General features: G+C 46.5%; 1 protein-coding gene across 1 annotated transcript in view; it reads left to right on the top strand.

The window, feature by feature from the left end:
* The window catches only part of ZCCHC24 (zinc finger CCHC-type containing 24), a 154,058-nt gene that overhangs the window by 65,345 nt on the left and 72,022 nt on the right, over nucleotides 1–16,691 (top strand). The window lies entirely within an intron of this gene.

The following is a 16,691-nucleotide window of genomic DNA, read 5'->3' as shown; positions in this document are numbered from 1 at the left end:
AGTATTCTTTTTTTCCTTGAGAAAATCATACCTGGACTGAAGTTTTGACCTGTCTTTGTGCATGAATACTATTTAACAGTATCCACTGACTTTCATGGAAAAAAAGCATCAACTATACATTTACGATGGAACATGGCATGATTTATTTTGGTATGGTTGGCACATTATAGCATATACAAAAAGAACTGAGGTATTAGAACCTTAGTTGTATAGCTACCGTATTATGCCTCCATACATCTCAGAACTTATATGGAGCCATAAGATGCATACAAGCAATATAACTAATGGTATTATTCCTTTCAAAATTACTATAAATGGTCCAGGTTCTCATCACAGTTCACCAATCTAGCACATATTGAGTAATTTTGATAAAATTGTGCAACATGGCTCAACAAAACTATTCTGAGGATGGGTGGATGTCTTACTGACAGTCATGGAGGCATCTTCTGGGGTCATCATCCTAGACATTATAATCTGCAAGTAACACATGCCAAAGCCTGAAGGTCCAAGTATCGAGCACAATGCCAACACCCAAGTCTTTATTCTTTATAGAACAAACTTACCCCATGACAAATCCTGTTTTATAATGTCCTTGCTGCTGTAAAGAATGTCATTCAGGATCATTATAGCCATTAGTATACCATTAATCAAATATAGGTTTTCAGTGTAGGATGTAAGGTAAAGTTGACCATACACAGTACAATGTCATTATGTGTGTTCTCTAAGACACCCCTCCTGTGGTGAAACCATCTGAGTTTCAGTGAGGGTCCAATACTTGTCTTTTTATGATAACTGTAAGGGATTTCATAAATGCAAAGAGGTTTTCAACATCAGAGGGTCTCAACAACTCCTCCATTTGGTGGTATTCTCCTTACATCCAGCATAGATACTGTATACGGACCAGCTTTAGCTAGACAGCCATGACTTCAAAATTGCTTTTTCAGCACAGGACTCAAAGAACTCAGTGTTATGATTTACAGTGGCCAGGAAGGCCTTGGCCCGAGTTCTGCCTTAGATTGCCATTTTCTATATCCAGATATAGCATTTGATACATCTTTCCCATCACCCTGAGCAGTGTAGGTCCTGGTGGAAGGAGCAATATCCCACAAGGGCTTATTGTCCTAATGTGTGACTGATTAGCCCTGCTGTTGGCTGAGGAATGTGCACCACAAAGAAGCTTCTTCATCGGATAGGACCACACTTCTTCCTAGTCCCGGCTTGCTTTCTTCTGCAAGCACAGAGGCCGTTTGTGTGCATGTTCCATGTCTTTACATCAAAACTCGTGTGTTGCTGCTATATCCAAAGCCAATAAACTGGACTGTTTAGGTGCAATACTGTAGTTACATTTGCAAACATTTTTTACTTAGCTTTTTTTCCATTTTTCTCTTTCCTTCCAATGATCCAGTAATTTTATTAAACTAAGCCAACCAATAGTTGTTATAGAGTCAGTGAAAACTGTCTATCTCTGCACCCGTTTTAATTAAATACCTTTCCTTGCGGGGTACCCCCCGCTGATGCTTACACCCTGGTTGTTTTTTTTTTGAATACCGCTCGTACGCGCCACTGTGCCCCCGCTGCAGTTTTCCCGCTCAGTATGTTAATCCTGAGCATTGGTACAGGGAGGAGGAGACGCCAGGGTATCTTAATGGGCGTCTCCTTCTCCCTGGCGGTCCAATTACAGCGGAGAGCGTCACAGCCAGGGAGAAGGTGAGCTGTTTTTTCTCCCTGAGAAACTGAGCGGGAAAACTGCAGGGGGGCACAGTGGGGCGTACGAGTTGTATTTTAAAAAAACAGGGTGTCAGCATCAGCAGGGGGGTACCCCGCAAGGAAAGGTATTTAATTAAACTAGAAAATTCCCATGAAAGGTCCTCTTTAACCCCTTCCCGACTGCCATACGGCTATATACGTTCTATCTGCACATGCCCCGTGCTGCTAGCACGTATATACACACACTAGCAGCGCTTTAATCCCAGCGCTGATTAAAGCTCCTGCTCCTGCAATCTAGCAGGAGCAGGTCGGGTCCCAGCTAATAGACTCAGCGGGGACCCTAAGGAGAAGACAGGAGAGGTTTATTACAGCTTCTGCCTTCTCCTGTGCTGGCAGGAGATCGCTAAAGGAGCGCACAGTGGAGGGAACAGGAAGCGGTCACGTGACCGCCGGGGGGGTGGGGTCTGGAGCAGGAGTAAGAGCAGAGCTGCAGGGTCTAAGGAGACCATGATCAGCTGTGCCTGTGTGTCAAGGCTGTTTTCCCCTGTAACTGGGGCTCCTGTAAGGTGAACAAAAAATATTAAAAAAATCTGTGTCCTCCAGAGGTCTTTTATTGACCTCCTGGGGGACAGATTATGTGGCACTTTTTTTAAATATAAGTAAAAAAACAAATAAAAAATACAAATAAAAATAATGTAAAAAAAATATTGAAAATGCCGTCGCTAACAGAAATCGTCACCATAGTCGCCCCGTTCTCTCAAACCTATACCTGTTACATATGAAAGCGATTGTCACAAAATAGGGAACCCATTGCAATAATACATTTTTGTGTCAGTTTTAATAGTTTAGAAATAAAAAGCTATAATGAAAAAAATATTACTTTCTAATAATAATTAGCGGTTTTCCTCCAAATTAAACCTAAAAAAAGAAAAAAAACCTCTGAAAAAAACATTCTAATAAAAAGTCACGGGGGGGGGGGGGGGGAATCGCTAAAATAAATTTTTGTAGTCAAACAAACAAAAAAGCTACGGTCACTAAGCCGCCAGGTGTACAAAATCACAAAAAGTTGCCTGGACATTCAGGCCTTTTTGGGCCCGGTCATGAAAGGGTTAATTTATGTAGAAGCATCAGGACAGAGGCCGCAAGGGCCCTTCTGAATTCAATTACTGTATATTGCCGTCCTCAGGACGATGATACAGCTTCATACTGTGGGGATGGTGGCAGTATTTTGTGCTGCACTATGGTATTGCAGGCCCAACCTACTTCTATTGTCCCACCTTCTGTCAATTTGGACCCACCTACAACATGAGGACACATTTGTTTTCTTTCCAGAGCCACCTTAGGTTCCCAATCCACCCCTGATTCTGAGTGCAGATGCCTTGGATGCAGTTTAAAAAGGGTACTGACTCACCTTAATGCCATAATGACCAGCCATACACCTTTTTACAGCAGTCACTAAGAGGTCTTAGGCTGGGCCCAGTCAAAGTGCTGCACAGGTCTCCTGCTCTAGATCAAACAGCCCAGACCGGCAGGAGCGCAGATCCGGGCTGTTTAACCCCTTACATGCCACATGTAAGCAGTTACAGAGGGCGCTTATTCGCCACAAAAAAAAACGGAATAAAAAATGATCATAAAGTGTTATGCACCCCAAAACGTTACCAATAAAAACTACAAGGCGTCCCGCAAAAATTAAGCCCATACACAGCTCCATAGAAAGAAAAAGAAAAAAGTTATGGGTCTTAGGATGTGGCGATGCAAAAACATTTTTTTTTTTAAATATGTTTTTATTGCACAAAAGTAGTAAAACATAAAAATATATGTATTTGGTATTGCTGTAATCATACTGACCCAGAGAATAAAGTTATCGTGTTATTTATGCCAAAAAATAAACGCCACAAAATTTATAACAGAAAACGTCAGTGGCAGTATTGCTGTTTTTTTCTATGCTCCTCCTAGAAAGAGTTAATAAAAGCTAATCAGTAAGTTATGTGTTACCCAAAATGACACCATTAAAAACTACAACTTGTCCCGCAAAAAACAAGCCATCATACAGCTATATAGACGGAAAATTAAGTCAGTGAGTCCCAAAACAGGCTGGTCGCTAAGAGGTTAAAGAGGCCAGCTGTGTATGGAGACTTATTGGAAGTGCTCCATGGGATCGAGAGTTATAGGCCATGATAATAATATGCAGAGGTATCTCCTAGGGAAAGAGAACCATCTCACTAGCGCCACCTTGGATTTTGACGCAGGGGGAGCCACTTCCACAGGGTGACGCTAACAAGAAGGATATCTTTCCTTGGGAGATAACTCTTTGCCTACAGAATTGCTATGTATTTTATTCAAGAGCAATAAAAAGGTTTGCAAATATGTACATACCTTTTATGAAAACATAGCTACAGTATTTCAAAGGCAATGAGGAGACCTCACGTATAGTGTTGAGCGAGCATGCTCGGCTGAACACCAGTTCAGTTCGAGCATCGCGATGCTCGGCACATCACGGTATTCGGCCGAATACCGCGTGTGTTCAAGCGCGATGCTCGAGTCTCCTCCCCGCACGTTTGTTGCCCGCTATGCAGCCAATAAACGTGCAGGTAAGTACTGCCACTCACTGTAATGCCGTAGCCATGTTGACTGCTGGCATTACAGTGATTGGCTGGCCGGAACGCGTCATCGGGTGCTATAAAGCACCTGATGACATGTGGTTCGGCTCAGTCTTAGTCAGGGAGAGCTGTGCTGTAGAAGGGACAGATAGTGTAGGCAGGGAATAGAATTTAAAATTTTTGTTAGGCAGGGTTGATGTTAGAGACCCAAAAGTCCTTTTAAGGACTATTGTTGTGTCTGGCAGCAATATATATTTTTAGCGCAACCTGTGCTGAATTGCGTGCAATTGTAGAGACCCAAAAGTCCTTTTAAGGACTATTGTTGTATCTGGCAGCAATATATATTATTAGCGCTACCTGCGCTAAATTGCGTTCAATTGTTTGGCCGCTGCAGACCGCGACATTATATGCGCTTCATCTCCTGTGTTACGTGTGCGCAGCCTAAAACTATCTGTGATATCCAGTGTACTTTTTCTGTAGACGCTGTGGACAGCGACATTATCTGTGCTACATCTACTGTTTAACGTGTGCGCATACTAAAAATATCTGTGATATCCAGTGTACTTTTTCCGTAGACGCTGTGCACAGCGACATTATCTGTGCTACATCTACTGTTTACGTGTGCGCATACTAAAAATATCTGTGATATCCAGTGTACTTTTTCTGTAGACGCTGCGGACAGCGACATTATCTGCGCTACATCTCCTGTTTAACGTGTGCACATACTAAAAATATCTGTAAAATCCAGAGTATTTTTTCCGTAGACTGTGTCTGTTGCGGACAGTTACATTACCTGCGCTACATCTCCTGTATAACGTTTGCGCAGCCTAAAAATATCTGTGACATCCAGTGTACTTTTTTCATAGACGATGTCCACTGCAGACAGTTACATTACCTGCGCTACATCTCCTGTATAACGTTTGCGCAGCCTAAAAATATCTGTGACATCCAGTGTACTTTTTTCATAGACGATGTCCACTGCAGACAGTTACATTACCTGCGCTACATCTCCTGTATAACGTTTGCGCATCCCAAAAATATCTGTGACATCCAGTGTACTTTTTCTGTAGACGCTTAGTTTTTTACACTTTAAAAAACTGTGCTACTCTACGTGTGACATACTTGCAAGCATATATACCAGGGTTGCAGTAAACTATTATTTCAGTAATCGAGTATTCTATCGATTATTTTTTACGATTAATCGAGTAATCTAATAAGAAAAAATGAATTAAAAGACTGTTTTCCTTTATAAAAACACATCAGATGCCCTGCCATCAGTCCCCAACACCCTTCGTTCCCCACGGTGTGATCAGCCCAAGTGGATCAGTTCCCCCAGTGCCTTCAGCTCTCTCCCACCCCAGTGTCTTCAGCACCACTCCCCCAGTGCCATCAGCCCCTCCATGCCATCCATTGCCATGTCCCCCACTCCCCCAGTGCCACCAGATCAGCCCCTCCATGTCCCCCAGTGCCACCAGATCAGCCCCTTCATGTCCCCCAATGCCATCAGATCAGCCCCTCCAAGCCCCCCAGTGCCATCAAATCAGCCCCTCCATGTCCCCCACTACCATCTTCCCCCTCCATTGCTGGCTGTCCCCCTTCAGTGTCATGTTCCCAGCGCCAGTGAAATAAAATACTTGCCTTTCTTTTAGGGGTGCTGCTACACAGTTCCTTTCTCTTCTTCTCCGCGCGCTGCACTGGATCCTGATGTCACACAGCGTTGGGTTATACTGCCTGCTTATGTGCACTATGACCTGCCGATGTGTCAGGATCCAGTGCAGCGCGGTATGGGGCGGCGGGTGACCACGGAGCGGTAAGTAATAGCAAGCGCTTCACTCCCGCTCCGTGGTCACATGACACAAACGAATCCTCGATGCAAAAAATTTGCATCAAGGATTTTTTTGTGTTGAATTACTCGATTCAATTGAGTAATCGTTTCAGCCCTAATATATACCATTTAATATGATGAAGGCGAGCAGTAAGGGACGGGGAAGTGGCCGTGCTGCTGATGGAGCACGCAGAGGCCATGGCCCTGGGTGTGGTGAAACTGTGCCTGCTGGCAGAGCACAAGAAAAACAATCATCCACGATACCTAGCTTCATGTCATAGTTTGCAGGGCGGCACAGGACACCACTCTCGAAGTTTGACCAGTGCGAGCAGGTGGTCAGTTGGATTGCAGCAGATAATGCTTCCAGTCGGTTAAGCACCACCCTATCTTCCACAAAGTCCAGTCTCAGCAGCGAAGAGTCTGGTCAACAGAATCCTCGCCCTGATCCTCCTTCCTCCCACCATGGAAAGTCTTTGCAAACAAGTGATCCCACATTCGGATGTTCCGAGGAGCTCTTTTCAACTCCATTCCTTAATTTGGGCCTCTCAGCAAGCCTGTTTGAAGAGGGACGTGAGGAGATCTTGTGCACTGATTCCCAAACTCTTGAGCATCCACAGTCAGAAAAAGATGACGGTGGGGAACGGAAATTAGTGTTTCACGAGGTGGATGATGATGAGACACAGTTGCCAATAAGTCAACCGCAATTAGTGTCTCAAGAGGTTCATGATGAGGATGAGACATAGTTGTCAATAAGTGAGGTTCTTATTAGGTTAACAAGTCAGGAGGATGACCAGAGTGAGGAAGTGGAAGAGGAGGTGGTGGACGATGAAATCACTGACCCAACCTGGGAAGGTGGCAAGCTGAGCAAGGACAGCAGTACAGAGGGGGAGGGATCCGCAGCACCGCAACAGGCTGGAAGAGGCAGTGGGCTAGCAAAAGGGAGAAGGAGGGCCACACCTAACAGGCCCGCAACTGTTTCCAGGGGCAGCCCCTTGCGGAAATCTTTCTTGCCAAGGGGTAGGTGTTCCTCAGTCTGGCGCTTTTTTGATGAAAGTGCGGACGATAAAAGAATTGTTATTTGCAAACTGTGCCGTGCCAAAATGAGCAGGGGCATGAACACTAGCAACCTCACCACCACCAGCATGATCCGCCACATGGCATCAAAGCATCCTAATAGGTGGGCCGACTGCCTGGGTCCACAATCGGTGTCTGTGGGTCACACCACTGCCTCCTCTTCCTTTGTGTTACTTGCTGGCGAATCCTCTGTCCAAGACGCAGGCCCGAATGCCTCCAGCCCTGCACCTGGACTTTTGCAAGCACCATCAGCTAGCACATCCACTTCTGTGTCCCAGCGCAGCGTACAGATGTCCATACCCCAGGCCCTCGAACGAAAGCGCAAATACCAAGCTACCCACCCACAGTCCATAGCACTAAATGCGCACCTTTCCAAATTGCTGGCCCTGGAAATGTTGCCATTTAAGCTTGTGGACACTGAGGCTTTCCGCAGCCTGATGACGGTGGCCGTCCCTCGTTACTCAGTCCCCAGCCGCCACTATTTTGCCCGGTGTGCCGTCCCTGCCTTACACCAGCATGTGTCCCGTAACATCACCCGTGCCCTTACTAACGCAGTTATTGGGAAGGTCCACTTATCGACTGACACATGGACAAGTGCTTGTGGCCAGGGACTCTGCATTTCCCTGACTGCACACTAGGTGAACGTTGTGGAGGCTGGGAGCGAGTCGTACCCTGGGATGGCACAGGTGCTGCCGACGCCAAGGATTGCGGGCCCTACTTCAATCAGGATTTCCGCCACCACCTACATTAGTGGCTATAACCCCCCCTTCTCCTCCTCCTCCACTTCCACCTCTGAATTGTCAGAGCTGTGGCAGGGTATAAGGGACCAGACTGAGCTGTGGCTCTCGCCACTCAACTACAACCAGGCATGGTTGTGTCTGATAATGGCCGTAACTTGGTGGCGGCTTTGGAGAATGGCAAGCTCACACACGTACCATGCCTAGCCCACGTGTTAAACTTAGTGGTTCAGCGGTTTCTCAAAACCTACCCCAATTTGCCTGAGCTAATAGTGAAGGTGCGCCGCGTGTGTGCCCATTTCCGAAAGTCATCTACAGCTGACGGCGGTCTGGCAGCACTGCAGCAGCGCTTGCAATTGCCAGCTCACTGAGTGTTGTGCGACGTGAGCACTGTAACTCCACGTTCCACATGTTGGCCTAGCTTTGTGAGCAGCAGAGGGCAGTCGTGGAATACCAGATGCAACATGTTCGTCGCCTTTCCAGTCAGCTTCCGCTCTTCACAAGCGACAAGTGGGCATGGATGTCTGACCTCTGCGAGGTTTTACGCAACTTTTAGGAATCAATACAGATGGTGAGCAGTGATAACGCTATTATCAACGTCACCATCCCACTTCTGTGTCTTCTCAAGCGCTCGCTGCTCCCAATTAAAGATGATAGTTTTGTGGGAAAAGATGCAGTAAATTGTGTAATAATTTATAAGTTTTTTTCTCAGGGGAGGTGATATCAGTGAAGCTATCTTTGTATACACACTTAAGGCCCCTTTACACTGCCTGAGCATCGGGCAGATAATCGCTAACAAGCGTTAGTAGAAACTATGGCTGCAGTAAACGATTATTTTAGTAATTGAGTATTCTATCGATTATTTTTTACCGCAATCGAGTATTCTAAAAAGAAAAAATGAATTAATAGACTCCCTGCCATCAGTACCCAACACCCTTCGTTCCCCCCTGTGTGATCAGCCCAAGTGCATCAGTTTCCCCCAGTGCCTTCAGCTCTCCCCCACCCCAGAGCCATCAGCTCTCCCTTACCCCAGAGCCATCAGCTCTCCCCCACTCCAGAGCCATCAGCTCTCCCTTACCCCAGAGCCATCAGCTCTCCCCCACCCCAGAGCCATCAGCTCTCCCCCACCCCAGAGCCATCAGCTCTCCCCCACCCCAGAGCCATCAGCTCTCCCCCACCCCAGAGGCATCAGCTCTCCCCCACCCCAGTGGGGAAGCGCGGGACCATGGATGTGCTGTGGAGTGTCTGGAGGCCCCCTGCTGGAAAGGTGAGTATTGCGGGCCAGCGGGAGACCACGAAGCGGCAGTAACAGCAAGCGCTTCACTCCCGCTTTTTTGTTTTGAATAACTCGATTCAATCAAGTAATCGTTTCAGCCCTAGTAGAAACACCGGTTAGCAATGATCTGATGGTGTAAAGGTGCCACCAATTACAAATTGAGCAAGCGAAACGCTGGTTCATCGGGTAATAAGATCGTTTGAGTGGTCACCTAAATCATCATTTGCTGTAAGCAAATCTAAACAGCTGCCGGCAAACAATGGTTCTGTATGGGGATAAACGAGCTTCTTCCCGTACTGTGGAGGAGATTGCTGCATGCAAATCAGCTTTCTCCTTCACTGATGAGCAGGCGATTGTCAGGAGGAAACACTTACTTCTGCTCAGTTGAACAACATAAAGGGACCTTTCACCAGAATAAAGCATCTAAACTAACTATACAGACGTGTAGAGCGGCGCCCAGGGATCCCCCTGCACTTACTGTTATACCCGGGCGCAGCTCCGTTCTCCCGGTATAGCCTCCGGTATCTTCATAGTTAGGCATCACCCAGGGGAACCTGCCGCGGTCTCCTTCTCCCATGCTGTAGCGCTGGCCAATCGCAGCGCTCAGCTCACAGCCTGGGAGAAAAAAAAACCTCTCAGGCTATGAGCTGAGCGCTGTGATTCAGTGCTGTTATCAGTGCTGTTATCAGTGCTCCTTCTATCAACAGATAGACGGACCATGCCTAGCAACCCTATTTTAAGCACAGGTAAAAGTAGGCAGTACAGGGGACAAAAATGTGGAATTAAGGGGTAATTGAATACACAGTGAATAGTTGAAATAGGGCCACCAAGGAGATATTAATCACCACAATCCAATACTCCAAAAAAAATATAATAATACGACAGTTATCCATTAAAGGGATTCTCCAGGAAAAAGGGAATGTCCAAGACATATCCACCGGATAGGCTATCTATATCTGATTGGTGTATGTCTGATACCCCTACACCCCTGCCAATCAGCTGTTCTGCAGTAGCTTCACAGTTGCTTACATTGGTTCTATTGAAGTGAATGGGAGGTGCACTGCAGTAACCGGCTGCGTCCACTATACACAGTGGACGCAGCTGTGTAATTCCATTGCAAACTTCCAGAGCTGGACATACTCCTAAACAGCGGATTGGCAGGGGTACAGGATGTTGGACCCCTGCTGATCAGACTTTGATGGCCTATCCTGGGGATAGGCGATCACTTGTAAAATCCTGGACAACCCCTTTAGATTACAGTGGGGTTGAGTATGTAAACATTATAATTAGGTGAAAACCAGCTTCCACACTAAACATACTGCAAAAGAATGATCACTGACAAAGTGATTGTGCTCCCACATGCACGCGGCAGGGCTGAATTTTTGATGCAGCCAAAAACGTATGCAGCAACATACCTGCATTTCCTTCCAGCGAAGGAGAAAAAGCAAATCACACTCAGAAAAACTGAATTACATTAATTGCAAAATTGAATAACATTAATGTGATTTGAGTTTGCTGTGTTTTCCCTTTGCTGGAGATAAACGCAGTATAACCGCAGGTGTGGCAGCACCCTGAAGCTCCACAACAGAGACTGTAAATAATATATCCGACAACTGCACAAATAACACCTCCCTGTATTATCTGAATGGCCCCTATATTTGTGGTAGTGTCCCAATAATAACCTGCATGGCTGAAATGCATGAAATAGCATTCTGTTTATGGATCAGGAAGATTAGGATGAACAATTCAATAACTTCAGACTAGTTAAAATAATGGCAAAATTAGAAAGTAAATAGCAAAAAGCGTGAACTCTGGGGATTCTCTTGGACCTTTATGTATTATCTTTGTACTACATGGGCAGCCCATTCAATTCATTGGGAACTGTGCAAAGCTTGGTTTCACCTATGGTGGCGCCGCAGGGAATTTATTATCTTACAGATTACAGCTGATCACTGAAACCCCATCATCACCTTATCATTTCGTTGAACCTTCTAACAAAAAAAAGGATTGTTCTAAGATTTATCCCCTCCTCCAGCCATGAGAGTGTCCCAGTGATTACAGCGTTAGATCATTAGTCAGACCACACATGGAGTACTGTGTACAGTTCTGGGCTCCAGTGAACAAAGCAGACATAGCAGAGCTGGAGAGGGTCCAGAGGAGGGCAACTAAAGTAATAACTGGAATGGGGCAACTACAGTACCCTGAAAGATTATCAAAATTAGGGTTATTCACGTTAGAAAAAAGACGACTGAGGGGAGATCTAATTACTATGTATAAATATATCAGGGGTCAGTACAGAGATCTCTCCCATCATCTATTTATCCCCAGGACTGTGACTGTGACGAGGGGACATCCTCTGCGTTTGGAGGAAAGAAGGTTTGTACACAAACATAGAAAAGGATTCTTTACGGTAAGAGCAGTGAGACTATGGAACTCTCTGCCTGAGGAGGTGGTGATGGTGAGTACAATAAAGGAATTCAAGACGGGCCTGGATGTGTTTCTAGAGCGTAATAATATTACAGGCTATAGCTACTAGAGAGGGGTCGTTGATCCAGGGAGTTATTCTGATTGCCTGATTGGAGTCGGGAAGGAATTTTTTATTCCCCTAAAGTGAGGAAAATTGGCTTTTACCTCAAAGGTTTTTTTTGCCTTCCTCTGGATCAACTTGCAGGATAACAGGCCGAACTGGATGGACAAATGTCTTTTTTCGGCCTTATGTACTATGTTACTAGATACTTTAGGCTGAGTTCACACGGGCGTTGCGGGAAAAGGTGCGGGTGCGTTGCGGGAACATAAGCGATTTTTCTGCGCGAGTGCAAAACATTGTAATGCATTTTGCACGCGCGTGAGAAAAATCGGCATGTTTGGTACCCAAACTTGGCTTGGGATCAGTGTTCTGTAGATTGTATTATTTTCCCTTATAACATGGTTATAAGGGAAAATAATAGCATTCTGAATACAGAATGCATAGTACAATAGCGCTGGAGGGGTTAAAAAAAAATGTAAAATTATTTAACTCACCTTAATCCACTTGCTCGCGCAGCCCGGCATCTCTTCTGTCTTCATCTTAGCTGTGTGCAGGAAAAGGACCTGTGGTGACGTCACTCCGGTCATCACATGGTCCGTCACATGATCTTTTACCATGGTGATGGTGATGACCGGAGTGACTTCACCACAGGTCCTTTTCCTGCACACAGCTAAGATGAAGACAGAAGAGATGCCGGGCTGCGCGAGCAAGTGGATTAAGGTAAGTTAAATTTTTTATTTTATTTTTTTACCCCTCCAGCGCTATTGTACTATGCATTCTGTATTCAGAATGCTATTATTTTCCCTTATAACCATGTTATAAGGGAAAATAATAATGATCGGGTCTCCATCCCGATCGTCTCCTAGCAACCGTGCGTGAAAATTGCACCGCATCCGCACTTGCTTGCGGATGCTTGCGATTTTCATGCAGCCCCATTCACTTCTATGGGGCCTGCGTTGCGTGGAAAACGCACAATATAGAGCATGCTGCGATTTTCATGCAACGCATAAGTGATGCGTGAAAATCACCGCTCGTGTGCACAGCCCCATAGAAATGAATGGGTCCAGATTCAGTGTGGGTGCAATGCGTTCACCTCCCGCATTGCACCCGCGCGGAATACTCGCCCGTGTGAACTCAGCCTTAGGCCTCATGCACACGACCGTTGTGTGCATCCGTGTCCGTTGTTCCGTTTTCCGTGATTTTCTGCGGACCCATTGACTTTCAATAGGTCCGTTGAAAACTCGGAAAATGCACCGTTGTTCATCCGCCTCCGTGATCCGTGTTTCCTGTCCGTCCAAAAATATGACCTGTCCAATTTTTTGGACGGGCAACGGTTCACAGACCCATTCAAGTCAATGGGTCCGTGAAAAAACACGGATGCACACAAGATTGTCATCCGTGTCCGTGATCCGTGTCCGTAGGCTACTTTCACACAGACGGATCCGCAGATCCGTCTGCATAAAAGCTTTTTCAGATCTGAGTTTTCACTTTGTGAAAACTCAGATCCGACAGTATATTTTAACACAGAGGCATTCCCATAGTGATAGGGACGCTTCAAGTTAGAATATACTAAAAACAGTGTACATGACTGCCCCCTGCTGCCTGGCAGCACCCGATCTCTTACAGGTGGCTATAATACGCACAATTAACCCCTCAGGTGCGGCACCTGAGGGGTTAATTGTGCGTATCATAGCCACCTGTAAGAGATCAGGTGCTGCCAGGCAGGAGGGGGCAGACCCCCCTCCCTCCCCAGTTTTAAATTCATTGGTGGCCAGTGCAGCCCTCCCTCCCTCCCCTGTATTACATTCATTGGTGGCCAGTGCGGCCCCCCTCCCTCCCCTGTATTACATTCATTGGTGGCCAGTGCGGCCCCCCTCCCTCCCTCCCCTGCATTACATTCATTGGTGGCCAGTGCGGCCCCCCCTCCCTCCCCTGTATTACATTCATTGATGGCCAGTGCGGCCTCCCCTCTCCCCCCCCCCATCTAATTAAAATCCCCCCCCCATCATTGGTGGCAGCGGAGAGTTCCGATCAGAGTCCCAGTTTAATCGCTGGGACTCCGATCGGTAACCATGGCAACCAGGACGCTACTGCAGTCCTGGCTGCCATGGTTACTTAGCAATTTTAGAAGCATTATACTTACCTTCGCTGTCTGTGACCGGCCGGGCGCTCCTCCTACTGGTAAGTGACAGGTCTGTGCTATAAGCAATGCGCCACACAGACCTTTCACTTACCAGTAGGAGGAGCGCCCGGCCGGTCACAGACAGCGAAGGTAAGTATAATGCTTCTAAAATTGCTAAGTAACCATGGCAGCCAGGACTGCAGTAGCGTCCTGGTTGCCATGGTTACCGATCGGAGTCCCAGCGATTAAACTGGGACTCCGATCGGAACTCTCCGCTGCCACCAATGATGGGGGGGGGGGATTTTAATTAGGAGGGGGGGGGGGGAGGGGAGGCCGGATTGGAGAAAACTCTGATCCGATGGTATAATAGGAACTCCTGACTTTACATTGAAAGTCAATGGGGGACGGATCCATTTGCAATTGCACCATATTGTGTCAACGTCAAACGGATCCGTCCCCATTGACTTGCATTGTAAGTCAGGACGGATCCGTTTGGCTCCGCACGGCCAGGTGGACACCAAAACGACTTTTTCCTTCATGTCCGTGGATCCTCCAAAAATCAAGGAAGACCCACGGAAGAAAAAACGGACACGGATCACGGAACTACAGAACCCGTTTTTGCGGACCGCAAAAAAAAAAAAAACGGTCATGTGCATGAGGCCTTATACTGCTGCAGTGCTGGCATTTGCACCAGGGCAGTGAAGCAGTTTGCTCCCGCAGTGTATTCTGTCTTCTGTCAGGCCTCACTTGTCTGCCTTTATCTGATCCCCTCCACTCCCTGCATTTAGGGCTAGGATTAAAGCGCTCATACTGGAATAAGGGAATCAGCCGCCACCTCCATCCCTATGAATACTGATAGCTGAAGTGCAGTGAAGGTTTGTAAACTGTTAAATAGGAATGCTGTCTTGTTTGGTCAGAGCTTGGGTTTCCCACTGAGCTCTTCAGACATAAGAATCTTGCCTATAAACCAATACAAATAAATGGATCTAGCCTTACAGCTACCATGTGATCATCTTTGTGCCAAGAACGCAAAGGGGTACCATGACCACAGCCAGATGTCTGTGACCATCCTGGGCACAGATTCTGAAGTCTAGTCAGAGAGAATAGCCAGATTCATTTGTGGCCAGCTTAAAGGGGTTGTCTCATTTCAGCAAGTTGCATTTATCCTGTAGAGAAAGTTAATACAAGCCAATTACTATTGTGATTGTCCACATTGCCTCCTTTGCCGGCTGGATTCATTTTTCCATCTCATTATACACTGCTCGTTTCCATGGTTACGGCCAACCTCCAATCCAAGGGTGGCAGTGCTTGCACATTATAGAAAAACTTTTTCTGTAGTGTGCATGCACGGCCACCGCTGATGGATTGCAGGGTGGTCTATAACAATAGAAACGAGCAGTGTATAATGCGATGGAAAAAAGAAATCCAGCCAGTAAAGGAAGCAATACGGATAATAACAGTACATTAGTAAGTGCTGTGTACTAACTTTCTCTACATGATAAATGCATTTGCTGAAGTGAGACAACCCCTTTAAAGAGGACCTTTCACCGATTCTTACCCTATGAACTAACTATACAGATATGTAGAGCGGCGCCCGGGGATCTCACTGCACTTACTATTATCCCCGGGCGCCGCTCCGTTCTCCCGCTATGCCCTCTGGTATCTCCGCTCACTAAGTTATAGTAGGCGGAGATACCAGTCCCTAAGTTATGGTAGGCGGAGTCTGCCCTAGCGCTGGCCAATCGCAGCGCAGAGCTCACAGCCTGGGAGGTTATTTTCTCCCAGGCTGTGAGCTCTGCAATGCGATTGGCCAGCGCTAGGGCAGACTCCGCCTACCATAACTTAGGGAACGGAGATACCGGAGGGCATAGCAGGAGAACGGAGCGGCGCCCGGGGATAATAGTAAGTGCAGAGAGATCCCCGGGCGCCGCTCCACATGTCTGTATACTTAGTTCATAGGGTAAGAATCGGTGAAAGGTCCTCTTTAAGCTAAACTAAAAGAACACAGTGGAGATAGTTATGTGATGGCAATATGTAATCCTGTCAATCGCTTGTGTATAACAAAGTGAATGTTATACACTCACCTAAAGAATTATTAAGAACACCTGTTCTATTTCTCATTAAAGGGATTCTGTCACCTCCCCTAACCCAAAATCGGATTTTAAAGCAGTCATGCAGCACAGCTTACCTTGAATCGGCTGTGCTCTTCTATCTTGTAATCCGTCCAGTAGTTTATGAGAAAAACGACTTTTATGATTATGTAAATTAGCCCTGAAGGTGCCCAGAGGGGCGTTTTGTTCCCCTTAGTGTGCCCAGTAACGCCCCTCTTACAGTGCCCAAAACGCCTTCCTTCCGAGTGCCTAACCGCCCACAGCCTCTCATCCCTCTCCTCCCCCTCCCTCACGGCCGAACGAACTCTCGCGCAGGCGCAGTACCCACTGAGGGCTGCCTGCGCCAGTGCGATCTGCAGGAGACTGAGGGCAGGAGCTTCATCCTCGTCACTGGGCATGCGCCGAGCCCAGTGACGTCCAACTTTTTTTCCTGTTTCATAAAAAATAAAATATATGTGTCCTTTATTTTTTTTAAGGCTGCTGGTTCTTTTGACTTTGGTGGTAATTTTCATCATTTTACAGTTCACAGTAAATGCTGGTAATGAGTTCTGATCAGTATATTGAGCTATAGACAAGTATTACTTATAATCTTCATCATTCATTATGGTTTTCCAATTTTGTTGGCTGTCAATGATTTTGGGATAAGTTGTCCAAAAAAAAATAATTCTGGTTGGCAGCACTGATGGGAGCAAGCAGTGAGGAATGGACAGAT

Source organism: Bufo bufo, chromosome 6 (genome assembly GCF_905171765.1).
Source record: "Bufo bufo chromosome 6, aBufBuf1.1, whole genome shotgun sequence".
NCBI lineage: Eukaryota > Metazoa > Chordata > Amphibia > Anura > Bufonidae > Bufo > Bufo bufo.
Note: the sequence above shows the minus strand (reverse complement) of the source record. Positions and strands in the feature narration are given on the sequence as shown.